At 40.6% G+C, this 18,532-nt stretch overlaps 1 long non-coding RNA gene across 1 annotated transcript; it reads left to right on the forward strand.

Annotated features, from left to right (window-relative positions):
- Positions 1-9,178: 9,178 nt before the first annotated feature.
- LOC122553972 (uncharacterized) lies at positions 9,179-10,991 on the forward strand. Its single transcript, XR_006312884.2, has 2 exons — positions 9,179-9,320; positions 9,451-10,991. It is a non-coding gene; the product is annotated as an uncharacterized LOC122553972 (long non-coding RNA).
- Positions 10,992-18,532: the final 7,541 nt, after the last annotated feature.

Genomic DNA, 18,532 nt, shown 5'->3' on the forward strand with positions numbered 1-18,532 from the left:
TCCATGCCAGTAGCTCACCTTGAACACCATGGACTCCCACCTTACTCAGCAGCCTCCCGTGAGGCACTTTATCAAAGGCCTTGTGGAAGTCTAGGTTGATAATATCCATTGGGTTTCCCTGGTCTAACCTACTTGTTACTTTTCAAAGAATTCCAACAGGTTTGTCAGGCACAACCTCCCCTTACTAAATCCATGCTGACTTGTTGTAATCTGACCGTGCACTACCAAGAATTTAGAAATCTCATCCTTAACAATGGATTCTAGAATTTTACATACAATCGAGGTTAGGCTAATCGGCCTATAATTTTCCATCTTTTGTCTTGATCCTTTCTTGAACAAGGGGATTACAACAGTGATTTTCCAATCATCTGGGACTTTCCCTGACTCCAGTGATCTTTGAAAGATTATAACCAATGCCTCCACTATTTCCTCAGCCACCTCCCTCAGAACTCTAGGATGTAGCCCATCCGGGCCAGGAGATCTATCAACATTTAGACTTTGAAGCTTTTCTAGCACTTACTCTTTTGTAATGGCTACCATACTCAATTCTGCCCTTGACTCTCTTTAATTGTTGGGGTACTACTCTTGTCTTCCATTTATTAAGTTCTTCAGCTATTTCCTTATCTCCCATCACTAGCTTTCCAACATCAATTTGGAGTGGCCCAATTTCTACTTTTGCCGTTTGTTTCTTATGTATTGAAAGAAACTTTTGCTATTATTTCTAATATTACTGGCTAGCTTACCTTCATATTTGATCCTCTCCTTCCTTATTTCTCTCTTTGTTATCCTCTGTTTGTTTTTGTAGTCTTCCCAATCTTCTGATTTCCCAGTGCTCTTGGCCACTTTATAGGCTCTCTCTTTTTCTATGATATATTTCCTGACTTCCTTTGTCAGCCATGGCTGTCTAATTCCCCCTGACCCCCCGAATAATCTTTCTTTTCTTTAGGATGACCCTCTGTACTGTGTCCTCAATTACACCCAGAAACTCCTGCATTGATTCTCTACTGTCTTCCCCACTAGGCTCTACTTCCAGTCAATTTTTGTCAGTTCATCTCTCATGCCCCTGTAATGACCTTTATATCAATTGCACGATTCATTTTATTGAGAATGTTCTGCACATTAAGATACAAGACCTTAGACTTTTTTACATTTTAAAATTTAGCTTACATTTCTGACTGTTTGATTCAAACTGTAAACACTGAACTATGTCAATACAAGAATCAGGCAAACCACTCATTACAGACTGTTTGAAACATAGGCGGTATCTTACATTAAATTTGCATTGGTCAGCACTATAAATCAGCTGATGCCATCGTCAGCCAATTTTAAAGTCAACAGCTCTGATGAGATTGGTATTGTGTCACAGCTGACATTGCAGAATGTCTGCCAACTTAGCTGCATTGCCATGTCAGTGAAGAGAGGACATGTTCATTCTACCACAAGCTGTTTATTACAATAAATAGTATTTCATTCAACATGCTATCTGCTCACCAACGTAGGAGTGCACTGAAACAAGCAGTTACATTCAGCAGATTCACAATGAAACTGTTGGTGCGTTATGGCAGCAAGATGCTCCAGTAAGATGTCATGGTCAATAGTGGGGAAGGCCATTATTGTACTTACACAGCATTATGGTGACCACTCTCCAAATTTGTTCTGAATGCTTTAGGAATCAAAGATCCATCTCCAGGATTATATTACAAGCAAATGAGGAGAAACGCCTAAAGGATATTCAAAAATGTTAATTTTCTTTAGAATTTCATTTATTAATTAGAACAGTATTGGAGATGGAGAAATTGCTGTTCAACAAACAATTTGGATTAATTCAATTGTGTATTGATGAATCTGCCCAGTTTCCAATTGAAAGGACTGCAGTATGCCCAGAGGATTGGCCATTGGCAGGAGTGTGGACGCTTTGCAGCAGATGAATGTGGGATGATCTATCCAGAAACCATTCAGAGTTGGCAACCTCCATAGGATGCAGTATGTGACTGCCCATTGTGTTTTCAATACAATGGACAGGCAGGAACTATGACTGGGAAATCTTCATCATGGAGTCATAGGCCAGATGAGAATGTATTCATAAAATAACAAAATGCTACAAATTCAATGACAGTGCCAATTTTTCAAACATCAAATGGGGACCCATGGTGTCCCACTCCAGAGGACAGTCATCTATTGCATTAGATCAGCGACTTAGGGTGCATGATGTAACTATTCAGGGAACCTGTTAACATTATAATAAAAGACAGGTAAATTCAATTGTCCATTGCAATCTTAATGGACTTGATCACATAGAACATAGAATATAGAACAATACAGTTTGGTACAGGCCCTTTGGCCTTCGATGTTGTGCTGACCTTTTATCCTACTCTAAGATAAGACACATTTTACAATCTTCCATGTGCCTATCCAAGGGTCACTTAAATGTTCTTGATGTATTTGACTCTACTACCACTTCTGGCAGTACATTCCATGCACCCATCACTCTCTGATGATCTCTGATATCTCCCCTAAACCTTCCCCCAATCACCTTAAAATTATGCTCCCTCGTGATAGCCATTTCGTCCTGGGAAAATGTCTCTGGCTATCCACTCTATCTATGCCTCTTATCATCTTGTACACCTCGCTCAAGTCACCTCTCATCCTTTTTCACTCCAGTGAGAGAAACCCTAGCTCCCTCAACCTTTCTTCATAAGACGTGCCCTCCAGTCTAGGCAGCCATCCTGGTAAATCTCCTCTGCACACTCTCTAAAGCTTCTACATTCTTCCTATAATGAGATGACCAGAACTGAACACAATATTCCAAGTGTAGTCTAACCAGGGCTCTATAGAGCTGCAGCATAACCTCGTGGCTCTTAAACTCAATCCACCTGCTAATGAAAGCGAACACACCATATGCCTTCTTAACAACTTAGGTGACAACTTTGAGGGATCTATGGATGTGGACCCCAAGATTCCTCTGTTCCTCCATATTGCCAAGAATCCTGCCTTTAACCCTGTAATCTGCATTCAAATTCAACCTTCAAAATGAATCACTTCATACTTTTCCAGGTTGAACACTATCTACCACTTATCAGCCCAGCTCTGCATCCTGTCAATGTCCTTTTGCAAACTACAACAGCCCTCCACATTATCCACAATTCCACTAACTTTCATGTCATCTGCAAACTTACTTATCCACCCTTCCACTTCCTCATCCAACGCTGAATACAATCTATCTACTACCACCCTCTGTCTTCTATGGGCCAGCCAATTCTGTGTCCAGACAGCCAATTTTTCCTGTATCTCACGCCTCCTTAATTTCTGAATGAGCCTACCATGGGGAACCTTATGAAACTCGTTATTAAAATCCATGTTCACTACATTCACTGCTCTATCTTCATCAATGCCTTTTGTCACATCTTGAAAGAATTCATTTTGGCTTGTGAGGCATGGCCTGCCCCTTACAAAGCCATGCTGACTATCTCTAATCAAGCTATGGTTTTCTAAATAATCATAAATCCTGTCTGTCACATATTCCATGATTGTCCCAATGCCATTAGCAATCCCAAACAATTAGAATCACATTATCTGACATGGTGTAGAGTTTCTGGATTAGTGGTGCTGGAAGAGCACAGCAGTTCAGGCAGCATCCAAGAAGCTCCTCGGATGCTGCCTGAACTGCTGTGCTCTTCCAGCACCACTAATCCAGAATCTGGTTTCCAGCATCTGCAGTCATTGTTTTTACCATGGTGTAGAGTTTCCCTGGCAGGATATCTGCTGTTTCTGGTATACATAACATGTAAAACATTAACATCATTGACTTCAATGCCTGCCACACCTTCTGAGGAGGGATATACTTGCTAGAGAGGTATTGTATTGGAGGTTCACTAGGTCACCTCCTGACATGGTGAGGCCACCCAATGAAAAGACTGGGCATACATGTTCTGGAGTTTAGAAGAATGGAAGGTAATACTTTCACTGTCTCCCCAACCAAGGAATCCACCCCCCCCCATCCTCGACCTCCACCACCATGTACAGGGCCCTAAGCAATATCAAACTCGTTCCTTTACTTTTGGCTTCATCTGTATTTAATCCTATATTTCCTTTCTTATCACTGCCTGCATCAAGACTTCAATAATACTGGAATTCTGGCAACAGATTATTTTTCTTGCAGTAATAGCTTTGTCATTCATCTTTCATTAAAGACAGCTCCTGTTTTACAAGTTGCAAACTACCTTCCAACCCCAGTTATGAAACTGCCAATTAGGAAGAGTGACTACCTCATTGTGAGCTGGTATGAGCAAATTTAGTAGATGGTCCACCCACTTCATGACAATATTTGGGAGCTATTTTTAAATTGTTCCACTTAAACTGTATAATAACTTCTTGCAAATACAAACTAAAACAATTAGGCAATGACTTGGTATCATCAAGACCATCTGAAGAAGTAAAAAGAACAAACAAAGCTGACATGGCCCTGAGACTGGAATTATTTCTCTAAAGTACATGGTTTTCATTTCTGGAGTTTAGACACTCCAGAAGTTTTCACAGAAACATTCATGAACATGAGGGATCTAAGTGAAGTTGATAAGAAGAAACTATGTGGATGGCCACAAGGTACATTTTTAAGATGATAGACAAATTAACCAATGGTAGGCAAACACAGCAAGCCAGGCAGTGTCAGGAGGTGGAGAAATCGATTTTTCGGGTGTGACTCCTCAGTCCTGAAGAAGGGTTACACTTGAAACGTTGACTTCACCACCTGATGCTGCCTGGACTGCTCTGTTCTTCCAGCCTCCTGCCTGTCTACCTTGGATTCCAGCATCTGCAGTTTGTTTTTGTCTCTAACCAAGTTAGCCAATGGTGACATGCACTTTTAACCCAGAAAAGTGATATACTTCAATGAGGACTATTAAAGTTTGTACAAACATGCAGGTGAAAGAGCAAATAAATGCCTTAATGTACAAAAATGGAATTTACAAAATCAAAACTCTGTAAATGCTGGAAATCCAAATTTTAAACAGAGGAAGTGGGAAATACTTAGCAGTCAGCAGCATCTGTTGGAGATATTTATCTGTTGATAATTTATTTGTATTGTTTCATAGAAACTTAGAAAATAGGAGCAGAAGTAGGTCATTCAGCCCTCTGAGCTTTCTCTACCATTCATTATGATCATGATCATCCAACTTAGTATCCTTGTTCCTGCTTTCCTCATATCTTTTGATCCCTTTACCAACAAGTGCTATATCCAACTCCTTTTTGAAATCGTACAACGTTTTGGCCTTGAATGTTTTCTGTGGTTGTGAATGCCATAGGCTTGCACTCTTTGCGTGAAGAAATTTCACCTCATCTGATTCCTAGATCGATGATCTTATATCCTTAAACTGTGACCCTTGGTTTTGGACTGCCTCACCATTGCAGGAACATCCTTCCTGCATCTACTCTGTTTCATGAGATATTAAGTGTATGTTTTATCTTTTAGAAATAACTTGGGTGTTTTTTTTGCAACAGCTTTCTCTTTCTCATATCCAGAAATGCTTTGCAACCAATAAAGTAGCTTGGACTCTGTCAGTTTGTACAAATCAGTCACAACATCAGCAATGAGATGAATGCTGAACTAATTTATTTGTGCTTGCCAGTGATGCTTCACTCCTCAGCCTCTGATGCTCCAGGGGCAATAGCCCCAGTTTATTCAAGCTCTCCCTATAGCTCAAGTCCTCCAACCCTGGCAACATCCTTGTAAACCTTTTCTGAACCCTTTCACATTTCACAACATCATTCGGAAAGGAGGGAGATCAGAACTGCATGCAATATTCAAAAAGTGGCCGAACCAATGCTTTTCCAAAATGCAGCACCTCACATTTATCTAAATTAAACTCCATCTGCCACTCCTCAACCCACTGGCCCATCTGATCAAGATCCTGTTGTACTCTAGGTAACCTTCTTCACTGTCCACTACACCTCCAATTTTGGTGTTATCTGCAAACTTACTAACTATACCTCTTATGCTCACATCCAAATCATTTATATAAATGATGAAAAGTAGTGGACCCAGCACCGATCTTTGTGGCACATCACTGGTCACAGGCCTCCAGTCTGAAAAGTAACCCTCCACCACCACCCTCCGTCTTCTACATTCAAGCCAGTTCTGTATCCAAATGGCTAGTTCTCCCTGTATTCCATGAGATCTAACCTTGATAACCAGACTACCATGAGGAACCTTGCCGAACGCCTTTCTGAAGTCCATATAGATCACGTCCACCACTCTGGCCTCATCAATTCTCTTCGTTACTTCTTCAAAAAACTCAATCAAGTTTGTGAGACATGGTTTCCCATGCACAAAACCATGCTGACTATTCCTAATCAGTCCTTGAGTTTCTAATTGCATATAGGTTCTGTTCCTCAGGATTCCCTCCAACAACCTGCCCACTACCGATGTCAGGCTCACTGGTCTATAGTTCTCTGGCTTTCCTTACCACCTTTCTTAAACAGTGGCACCACATTAGCTAACCTCAAGTCTTCCAGCAACTTACCTGTGACTATCGATGATACAAATATCTCAGCAAGGGGCCCAGCAATCATTTCCCTAGCTTCCTACAGAGTTCGAGTACTTAGAAATGAACGCATTGTGAACACTGGAACTCCATTTTGAAATATTTAAGATGAGTCAGACCAATTGAGGATGTGACTACTAGAATAAATAAGGGAGATCAAGTCCACATGGAGTATTTTTATTTTCAGAAGGGTTTTGGTGAAGTCATTATCAGAGACTAGTCAACAAAGTTAAAGCACATTCAAGCTTTGTATCCAAATGGCTAATTCTCCCTGTATTCCATGAGATCTAACCTTGCTAACCAGTAGAAAAAAATAGTTTTTTTTTGAGTAGCAGGCAGTGACTAGTGGGGTGCTGCAAGGATCAGTGCTTGGGTCCCATCTATTCATGATGTATATAAATGACCAGGAGGAGGGAACAAAATGCAATATTTCCATGTTTGCTGATGACACAAAACTAGGTAGGATTGTGAACTGTGAAGGGGAGATAAGGAAGCTTCAAAGGCAAGCTGAGAGAGTGGGTGAGCAATCAAATGGCAGATGAAGTACAATGTGTTCAAATGTGAAGTTATATATTTCAGTGTGAAAACAGGATGGAAGAGTAATAATAAATTGGTGATACTTTGGGAAGTGTGGATATGCAGAAGGATCTGGGTGTCGTTGTACACTAGTCAATGAGAGTAAATAGACAGATGCAGCAAGTAATCAGGAAGGCAAATAATATATTGGGCCTTTATTGAAAGAGAATTTGATGATTTACTGCCTTGTTAAGAAGACAGCGAGTATTGTATGCAGTTTTGATCTTCCAACACGAGAAAGGATACATTTACCATACAGGTTCACTCATCTGAAACTAAGGATTAGTTCAACTGGGCCTGTATTTATTAGAGTTTAGAAGGTAAGAAGGAATCTGATTGAAACATATAAAATTCTAACAGGACTGGATAAACTCGATGCAGGAAGAATATTTTCCCTGGTAGGTGGGTTTCAAACCAAGGGACCGAGCCTCAGGATGTGGGGTAGACCATTTTAAGGCTCAGATAAAGAGAAAATAGACCTTGGAGAACAGGTTCATAGCTCCTTGAAAGTGGAGTCACAGGTAGACACGATAGTGAAGGAAGCTTTTGGTATGCTTTCCTTTATTGGTCAGAGTATTGAGTACAGGAGTTGGGAGGTCATGTTGCGGCTGTACAGGACATTTTTTAGGCCACTGTTGGAATATTGCATGCAATTTTGGTCTTCTTCCTATCGGAAAGATATTGTGAAACTTGAAAGAGTTCAGGAAAGATTTACAAGGATGTTGCCAAGCTTGGAGGATTTGGGCTATAGGGAGAGGTTGACTAGACTAGGGCTGCTTTCCCTGGAGTATCGGAGACTGGAGGGTGACCTAATAGTGGTTTATAAAATCACAAGGGACAGGATTTCCCATTCCCTGTGGTGGGGGAGTCCAGAACTAGAGGGCATAGGTTTAGGGTGAGAGGGGAAAGATATAAAAGAGACCTAAGGGGCAACTTTTTCACACAGAGAGTGGTATGTGTATGGAGGAAGTGGTGGAGGCTAGTGCAATTGCAACATTTAAAAGACATCTGGATGGGTATATGAATAGGAAGGGTTTGGAGGGATATGGGCTGGTTGCTGGCAGGTGGGACTAGATTGGGTTGAGATATCTGGTCGGCATGGACGGGTTGGACCGAAGGGTCTGTTTCTGTGTTGTACATCTCTATGGCTCTATGAAATGTATCTGATTAAAGGACCACGAACCTCTACCATTAAAGGCTGGGGATGCTGAATATATACAAGAAAGAGAGAGATAAATGTTTTGATTTTAAAGGCATCAAGGGACATGGAGAAAAAGTGGAAATCTGACATTGGGATAGAGAATCCCTGTAGAATGGAGGGACTGAATGGCCTGCTCCTACCTTCTCTTGCTAAGTTTACTTTTAGTCTTTCTTCTGGGTTCCCAGCTCAGTAGCTGCAAGGACGTGAAGTCCAGTTAAAGAACCAGACAAGATACCGTGTGAAAAACAGCAGCTCCAATATTGCAACGTCTCCAGCAATGTGGTTGGAGATTGCAATGTTCAAAGCTCCTGAGTGGAATTTGAATCCATGACTGTCCAAAGTGTGGGGAAGGGGGGAGGTGGGCCTGTCAGGGTGGTACAGCCGCCGTCCCGGCAATGCTTCTACAAATAAAAGGCGTTGTTTTCCCGGTATTTCAGAAGTACCTTAACTACATCCATCAAAGCGCGCATGTAAATATATATCTTTTTGAAAATTTGTCTTGTTGGACTATTTGTTTGAATGTGTGTGCGTTAGCGTGTTGGGTGGAGTGTCCATTGCTGTCTTCCCAAACCAGTTTAGCAGTTGTGCTTTTACTAGGGGTTGTTTCACTGTCGTTTCTGACAGGCTTGGTCAGGACAGATAAGTACATGCGGTTATTTTTTTTTCTCTCTCTGTCTCTCCTCTTAACAGAGAAGATGCAGTAGGTGTTGCAACCTGGAAAAACTGGTCATGTCAGGAGGGGACTTCATTCCTCTGTTAAGGTATGCATGCGACTCCCTGGAACAGCTATAAAAAGGGGCACCCGGCAAAGCCGCTTGTACAGAAGGCAATCAGGAAGTGTTTGTGTAGCACACATCTGTGTTAATGAGCAGTATGAGTTTGTCAGGTTAGCGGCTGTCCTGGTTGAAATCACCTTGTACGGATATTTTTTGGAGATGGTACAGGGGAGATTCTGTGAAATCTTTGCGATCACAAACGTCCCTATGGGGGCAGCGAAGGAAGCAGTAAGTGGAAACCAGGGTGGAATTAAGAAGCTGGGAAATCTCGAAGAATTGGATCGCTCTATTACTCTGAATGTGAACTCTGTGTGGTTTTTAACTGTTGCTACATTGATTCTCTTTTTTTTATTGCTAGCTGTTCCCTCGGATTTTTGGAGAACGGGCTCAAGTCACATGCTGGTCAGATGGCCAAGAGAATATTTAAAGGGACCCTGCTGATGCCGCGCCTGCAGGTTACAGTCCTCCGGGTGCAGTGGTTCTAAACAGTTCAACAGTTCTCTATCGACATTGTGAAATGTTTAGGACCACTTGATCCGCAGGACACTGACCGCCAGATAAGAGTTGTGAATGTTGCTTTGGAAACTGTGTCTTGGCGTTGTTAGATTTGCATACTGTAAACTGGGTTACATTTTATTCCAGAAACAGGTGTGCCAGTACTTTCCTATTGTATACAAACCAATAATACTTGTCCTCTGCCAAGCTGCTTCAGTTGCCCCTGAAACTGGTTACTTACAGAGAAACTGCCTTCCAAATATTTTACAAACAGGAGGCAGCTACACAGTTCATCACTGCTTCTGCTAGCTCTTTCAAAGAACCGGCACGTGTCGTCCGACATTCAGTCTCTTTCCTGTAAATTTATCTCCTGATATCTGTTCAACTCCCATTTAACATTGTTTACGGCATTCGCTTCAGTGTCTGAGAACTGAATGGAAAATGTCCTCATCATTTCCAATCTAGATATTTTGGGAATGTGTTTGAATCTAGATCCCTCTGGTTATTGATCCCTGACAGAGGGGATAGTTTTTTCTATAGTTATCAAAGCCTCTGATCTTGGAATTATGTTAACTTTGGCTTCTAAAAAGGAAACTTCCAATTGTTCCAATATTCCCATGTAAACAAAACTCATTCATCGCTGATCACACCCTTGTTAAAACTTCCTTTGTGTCCTTTCTAAAGTTTTTATGTTTTTCAGACATATAGCTCTCAATTGTCTGCGGTATTCCAACTCTGTCCTGGCCAATGATTTATGCATTTCTAATTTTTTTTGCAGTGTAAAATATATGTATTTGTAAAAATTCTGTTCTGTTGAACTATTTTGTGATGGTTCAGGCAGTGACTTGCATTTATGTAGTTACCTTCAATGCCTTTTTATTCCCAGAGCTGCTGTACAGACTGGAAGACCTGAATTTTGATTTCTATTGTGTTCTGAGTTAGTTAGCGGGAGCAGTAGAGTTGGGTTTAGTTCCCCATGAATTGTAGAGGTGAAAAGCAGTTTCAGTTCCCACATCTCACTACTGTTACCCAACTTTTAATGAAATTTTATATGTTCTGTTAAGACAGAGGCAGCTAAGTTTCTCTTGCATCTCAAAGAGACATGAATTGTCAAAGCATTCAAAGGAATAATGAACTTGATGTTGACTGTAATGATATCCAAATAATTTAAGTTGATTTCTTCAAGAGGTGGGGAAAGGTTAAATGAGAAAATAATATTTGCTGCAATTCACATCTTTTAATGAAAATGATACATAATATGGCTCTTCTTTTTCCCAAAATGTGATATCTGTTCCAAACAAACTTTCCGTTTTTAAAAAAAATTGATAAGCATGTTGTGAACTGGACATTTTTTGATTATGAATGACATTAAATGCAAAGCAATAAAGAAAAAGATGTAATGTGCATTGTTTGCAAACTCTCCTTGAAAATTTGATTTAATTCAAAGATTTGCCTTATTCTAACTGTATTGCACTTTCCATTTGTCACCACTATGCTTGCATACTTTGGTTTCCAGCCCTGCAAAAAATTGATTTTCAAAATTTTCATCGTTTTAAGTCCCTCCGTCGTCTTGCTCCTCCCTGTATCCGTTCCTTCGTGCAACACTCTGAAAGCTCCAATTCTCGCCTCTTAAATCCCTGATGTTCACCACTCCATCAGTGACTATATCTTGAACTGCTTAGACCCTAAGTTATTGGAACTCCTTTCTTGAGCCTCTGTTTCTCTCTCCTTTATTAAGATGCTTGTTAAAATCTAATGATTTGCTTAAGTATCTGCTCAAGTGACTCAATGCCAAATTCTGTTCCATCAAGTCACTTATGATAATAATATATCAATCTCTGCAAATCCTTTGAATGCTGATGATGAAACAGCAACAACCCAAAATATTAATTTGTTCTGTCCACAGATGCTGTTTTTAATTAGCTGAATATTTCCAGCACCTCTAGTATTTTGCTTTTCTGCACAGCTCTGATGCTATTTATCTTTTCCATTTTACTTTATTTGCATTTTAATGTGTTCATTTCCCACTAATGGAATTAAAGTTAGGTTAATCTTCAATTTGCATTTTTTCTGATATAAAAAGGCTTGGTATAATCTAATATTCTCTTACACTCACTGCATTGATAGTTACACTTTAAATTTAAACAATTCCCAAAATGTCTTTATTTCATGACTGCCAACAGCTCAACTGCTTTTTAAATTAAGGTAGTAGATATCTGGTCTGTGTACGTTCCCCTGTTCCAAAAGGTGTTGTGCTGGTTGGGAAGGGAAAAAAAATCAAAATCCTGTTTCCTGCATCAAATTCTTAGCTATGCATTTGTTTAGTTAATTACTTTCCTATCAACAACATATGACATAAGTAACATTACTGGAAGTACTACCTTTTTAAGCTTTTTCCCCTAATATCCAGTACTTCACATGAAGATATCTGTTCTACTTCTCCCTATGCTATTTATACCCACATGGGCAAAAGCCATCGATTCCTCACCTTCTTCCTCTAGTATACTGAAGCCCAAGGAAACAACAATCAATTCAATTTGCACAGATTTCTATATGTAAATAAAAGAAGCAAATCCCTGAACACTATAACTTGTCTGCTACACTTCCTCTTTATTTTCAGCTCTTCCTGCTGTTGCCCTAATCAGTCCCAAATTCTGGTTCCCTTTATAACAAAAAGTCACTGTCTTCCTTCAGGTATTGGGATCTTGCCTCGCCCTCAATGTGGTCTCCATAAATATCTCATTGATTTAAAACCTTCTCCCTCTCTAATATTTTGAAAAATGAGTTGTTTTTCTTTCAACGTGGCTCTAATGAAAGTAAAGAGAAACTAAAATTCATAGGCACTTGATTAAAATATATCAAAAGCTCTACTATTTGTATTTCTATGGCTGCTACTTAATTTTGTAGCAATACATTTGGTCATTTATAATTCAGGTGGATGGGAGTGGGAGGGGTACTCTCTATCACAACACACATTTTAGGTGCAGTAATGTAGTGAACAAAATGATAAGAACTAAACAGCATCAGAGCTGTGCAGGGTGAGGCTGAAGGAATGAACCATAGAGCTGCAATTTAATAACCATATGTTCCTCCAGGCAATAGGGTTCAAATAGAAAATTTCAGAATTAAATGCAAAGTAACTGAAAAATAGACTTATACTCACTGATGATTTGTTTTAATATGGATTGGCAGATGCATTGAGGCTCCACTCAATTGAAGTCTTCAACTGATCAATGCAGAACGATGTAAACAAACTCATCTCTAAACTTCAAGACTTAGATCTTGGCTCCCCCGTCTGTTACTGGATCTTTGACTTCCTGACCCATAGATTGTAATCAGTAAGGATAGGTGACAACACCTCCATTGGTAATTCTTAACACCAGTGCCCCATAGGGCTGCATAATCAGTGCCCTGCTATACTCTTTATACACTCATGACTACATGGCCAAATTCCACCCCAAACTCCCTTTACAAGTTTGCTGCAGGCAGCACAATATTGGGTAGGATCTTAAACAATGATGAGACAGAGTGCAGGAAAGAAATTGAGTGCTTAGCAGCATGGTAAAATGACAACAATCTTTCCATCAGCATCAGCAAAATGAAGGAGCTGGTCATTGACTTCAGGAAGTGGAGTGGAGGGCACGCCCCTGTCTGCATCAATGGTGCTGAGGTGGAGATGGTTGGTGGCATCAAGTTCCTGGGAATGATGATCACAAACTATCTGTCCTGGTTCATCCAAAGTCAAGAAAACAGAACACTGTCTCTACTTCCTCAGGAGGCTAAGGAAATTTGGCATGTTCACAAGTACGCTTACCAATGTTTATAGATTTATCATACAAAGCATCCTATCTGGACGTATTAAAACATGGAATGGCAACTACCCTTCCCAAGAGCACAAGAAACTACTGAGTTGTGAACATAGCCCAGTCCATCACACAAACCAACCTCCCATCCATTGACTCCATCTATGCTTCCCACTGTCTCGGGAAAACAATCAACATAATCAAAGACCCCTCCCACTCCAGCTATACTCTTCCACCCTCTTCCATCGGGCAGAAGTTAGAAAGTACTAGCAGATTCAAGAACAGCTTCTTCCATACTGACATCAGATTTATGAGCAGACCTCATAAATTGGAGTTGATCTTTTTATGCATCTTCTCTGTAGCTGTAATAGTATATTCCACATTCTGTTCTGCTATCCTGATGTACTTCTGAAAGGCATGATTTGTATGGATAGCATGCAAACCAAGACTTCTCACTCTACCTCAGTGCATGTGAAAATAAAAACTCAATTCAAATCAGGTCAAAAAGATCATGGCCAATCTGATTGTAACCTCAAAACCACATTCCAACCTAGCCCTAATACCTTTCAACTCTTACTTAACATGAATCTACCCACCTCTGCCTTAAAAATACTCAAGTACTCCATTTCCACCACCTCTTCAGGGAGAAAGTTCCAAAGACGAGTAACCTTATAGAGCTTTATAAAATCATGAGGGGCATGGATCGGGTAAATAGGCAAGGCATTTTCCTTGGGGTGGGGGAGTCCAGAACTGGAGGATATAGGTTTAGGGTGAGAGGGGCAAGATATAAAAGAGATCTAAGGGGCAATTATTTCACGCAGAGGGTGGTGCTTGTGTGTAATGGGCTGCTAGAGGAAGTGGTGGAGGCTAGTACAATTGCAACATTTAAGAGGCATGTGCATATGAATAGGAAGGGTTTAGAGGGATATAGGCCAGGTGTTGGCAGGTGGGAATAGATTGGGTTGGGATATCTGGTTGGCATGGACGGGTTAGACCAAAGGGTCTATTTCTGTGCTGTACATCTCTCTGACTCTATGACCCTTAGAGAGAAAAAAGAAATCTTGGATTTAAATGGGAGAGCCCTGCTTTTTAAAGAGTGATCCCTAGTTTTAGATACTCCAATAAGAGGAAACATCGTCTCCACATCTACCCGTCTAAACATTTCAGATTTCAGTCAGGTCACCTCTTACTCTTTTAAAGGCTAGTCGATACAATCCTAGTCTGTCCAACCTTTCCTCTTAAGACACCCACTCATTCCCGATATTAGTCTAGTAAACTATCGCTAAATTGTCTCCAAAGCATTTACATTCTTCCTGAAATAAGGTGAACAACATAGTGCACAGTACACCAAATGCAGCTTCATCAGTGCCCTGTGTAACTGAACCATACTCACCCTGCTTTTGTATTAAATTTCCCTCCTGATAACTTATAATATTCTATAAACTTTGTTAATTGCCTGCTTTACCTACTTTCTAACCTTTTGTAATTCATGCATGAGGGTACCCTGAACTCTGCATCTCAGAGCTCTGCAATCTCTCACCATTTAGACAAAATGCTGCCTGTCAAAATGAACAATTTCACATTTTCCCAAATTATACCTTATTGGCCACATTTTACCCACTAATATAACCTATGAATTTTTTTTGTTATGTCATATTAAAGGCAGAAGTTTATCCTGTTTTTCTTTTTTTTTAAATGCTTGGTTAAAAATAAAACAAAACACCCCATAAGTTAACAGTGGAGTCGAATGTCTGCAGTCAGTAATTCTGGTGCAATTTGCAGCCAAGTTAACATCTGTTTAAAAAGTAGCATTCTACCACCACTAACATTTCCTAACCAAACCTTCACTCAGACACAACTGCATACTGCTGAACACAAATCTGTCATAAACCAGCATAAATGGATTGGATATTAAAATACATGTTTCAAAAATTGTCTCAAAATACTGTGATATATTGAAGAATAGTAAAGTATTATACTTTTATTGATACAGCTGCAAATTGAGGTCATCAGAAAAAAAATTAAAATCACTAAGTTCATCACCCATGAATAACTTGGCTTTAAAACACAGAAACTTACTGTTAAAATGTGCAAATTTTTTTAACTTAGATTCAGGTTCAGTAATTAACTCCTTCATAATTTGAAAACATATTCTAAACCTTTCAAAATGTTCTTACTGGTGTCTTTAAACATGAATGATTCAGTCTATTTTTGGAGACTTCTGAAATGTCTGCAAACAAGAATGTAGAACAAGAATGCCCAGTGACAATAAATTCACCCGAGAGAGGCCAAACTCTAACACAATGATTTTTACAATAAAAAAAACTACCATTTGTAAATATGATTTTTCAGACCACAAGGTGCCTCAAGTCAAATTACAATCAATTGTAAAGTGCAAAATTCACCACAAATGTTATCTTGTCCCATTGACTAACTTTCTTTCTCTTTGGGCTCTATCTCTACCAATCAGCTCATGTCTTTCACCTCCCCCATCCCCACGCCCCCCCAACCCCGACTCCCTTGTCGTCAGCATAAATGTCACATTTTCCTCGTTCCCAACTGTTCTAAATTGGAGTCTTTCAGATTGGAGGCCTGGCTGTGACCAGTGGAGTGATGCAAGGATCGGTGCTGGGTCCTCTACTTTTTCTCATTTATATAAATGATTTGGATGTGAGCTTAAGAGATATAATTAGTAATTTTGCAGATGACACCAAAATTGGAGGTATAGTGGACAGAGAAGAAGGTTACCTCGGTTACAGTGGGATCTTGATCAGATGAGCCAATGGGCTGAGGAGTGGCAGATGGAGTTTCATTTAGATAAAGGTGAGGTGCTGCATTTTGGAAAAGCAAACCTTAGCAGGACTTATACACTTAATGGTAAGGTCCTTGGGAGTGTTCCTGAACAAAGAGTCCTTGGAGTGTAGGTTCATAGTTCCTTGAATGTGGGGTCACAGGTGGACACGATAGTGAAGAAGGCGTTTGGTATGCTTTCCTTTATTGGTCAGAGTATTGAGTGCAGGAGTTGGGAGGTCATGTTGCGGCTGTACAGGACATTGGTTAGGCCACTGTTGGAATATTGCATGCAATTCTGGTTTCCTTCCTATTGGAAGGATGTTGTGAAACTTGAAAGGGTTCAGAACAGATTTACAAGGACTTGAGCTATCAGGAGAGGTTGAATAGGCTAGGGCTGTTTTCCCTGGAGCATTGGAGGTTGAGGGGTGACCTTACAGAGATTTATAAAATCATGAGGGGCATGGATAGGATAAATAGACAAAGTCTCTTCCCTGGGATGGGGGAGTCCAGAACTGGAGGGTATAGGTTTTGGATGAGAAGGGAAAGATATAAAAGAGACCTAAGGAGCAACTGTTTCACATAGAGGGTGGTACGTGTATGGAATGAGTTGCCAGAAGAAGTGGTGGTGTCTAGTACAATTGCAACATTTAAAAGGCATCTGGATGAGTATATGGACAGGAAAGGTTTGGAGGGATATCAGTCGGGTGCAAGTAGGTGGGACTGGATTGAGTTGGGATATCTGGTCGGCATGGACAAGTTGACCAGAGGGTCTGTTTCCGTGCTGTACATCTTTATAATTCTATAACTCTATGTAAGCGTCCTTGTTATTCACTGTTCCAGGGATGAGTATAGGCCCAGGGAGATTGCGTCGGCTGTGACAGTAGGCGAATTGCAGTGAATCAAGGCCATCTGGGAGGCTGGCATTGAGGTGTGATTTGATTTGATTTGTCACATGTACCTAAGTACTTTGAAAAGTTTTGTTTTGTGTGCAGTGCAGACAGATCATAAAATACAAGGACAAACACAATGAGGCATACAAAGTTACAGCTGTATAAACAGCAAAATCATCATTAGATTTGAAACTTGAGAGGTCCATTCAGCAGTCTAATAACAGTGGGGAAGAAGCTGTACTTGAACTTTACTAACCTCTCAAAGCACTTCACAATGATGGATGTTAAGGCACGTTGCCTAACTTTTTTTTGGCACTAGCATGATACTGGTCTTCTTGGAGCAGGATGAAACCTCACGTCAGAGTACAGAGAGATTAAACCTATGTACAAATACTTTTGCCAGCTAATCCACGCAGGATCTGATCAGAAGCCTAAAGTGTCCGTCTGGGTTGTTGCTTTCCATGGGTTCACTCTCAAGAAGGTGACATCATTTCACTGACCTTATGTTCAAAATGACCATAGAATGCATTGAGTTCAATGGGTTGGGATGCATCGTTGGCAGCGATTCTACTCGACATCATTTTGTAACATATTATGGCGTCAAAGCCTTGTCACAGCTGATATATGTTCACGTGGTCAGACTGGGATTCTAGTTTAGTCTGGTATTGTCTCTCAGTGGCCCTGATGGCTTTGCATAGATCATACCTAGAGTTCCTGTGTAGGCCAGCGTCACCCGACTTGAATGCTTCAGACCAGGACTTCAACAGGGAGTGGATTTCCTGGTTTATCCATGGTTTCCAGTTGGGGAATTCTCAGATTAATGTCTTTGGCTCGCAGTCATCTATACAGTTACTGATGAAGTCTGTGACGGACGTGACATAGTCATTTAGGATGACCGCTGAGTTGTTGAATATCGACCAGTCCGCGAACTCCAAGCAGTCACATCGAAGCTCATCCATTACCTCACGCCAACACAGTATGATGTTTGGTACCTGATCCTCACGTTTCAGTTTTCGCTTGTTAGCCAGGAGAAAGAGCGCAGCGTTATGGTCTGATTGACCAAAATGCAGGCGGGGAATGGCAGCTTTGATGATTGTGTAGCAATGGTCAAGGGTGTTTGGGCCTCAGGTGGGTCAGGAGATGTGTTGATGGCATCTGGGTAGCACACTCTTGCGGTTGGCCTGGTTAAAGTCACCGGCAACGATGAACAAGGCTTTGTGGTATTCCATCTGAAAGCTATTTGTGGTGGTGAATACTTCATCAAGGGGAGGGCATGGCCTAGTGGTATTATCTCTAGACCATTAATCCAGAAACTCTGCTAATGTTCTGGGGACCCGTGTTCAAATCCTCCCATGGCAGATGGTGGAATTTGGATCGGAGGCTGAGGGGTGACCTTATAGAGGTTTACAAAATTATGAGGGGCATGGAAAGGGTAAATAGGCAAAGTCTTTTCCCTGGG

The sequence above is a fragment of the Chiloscyllium plagiosum genome, unplaced genomic scaffold (genome assembly GCF_037043375.1).
Source record: "Chiloscyllium plagiosum isolate Xiang-an unplaced genomic scaffold, Cpla_swu_hap1 HiC_scaffold_8, whole genome shotgun sequence".
In the NCBI taxonomy this organism is placed as follows: domain Eukaryota; kingdom Metazoa; phylum Chordata; class Chondrichthyes; order Orectolobiformes; family Hemiscylliidae; genus Chiloscyllium; species Chiloscyllium plagiosum.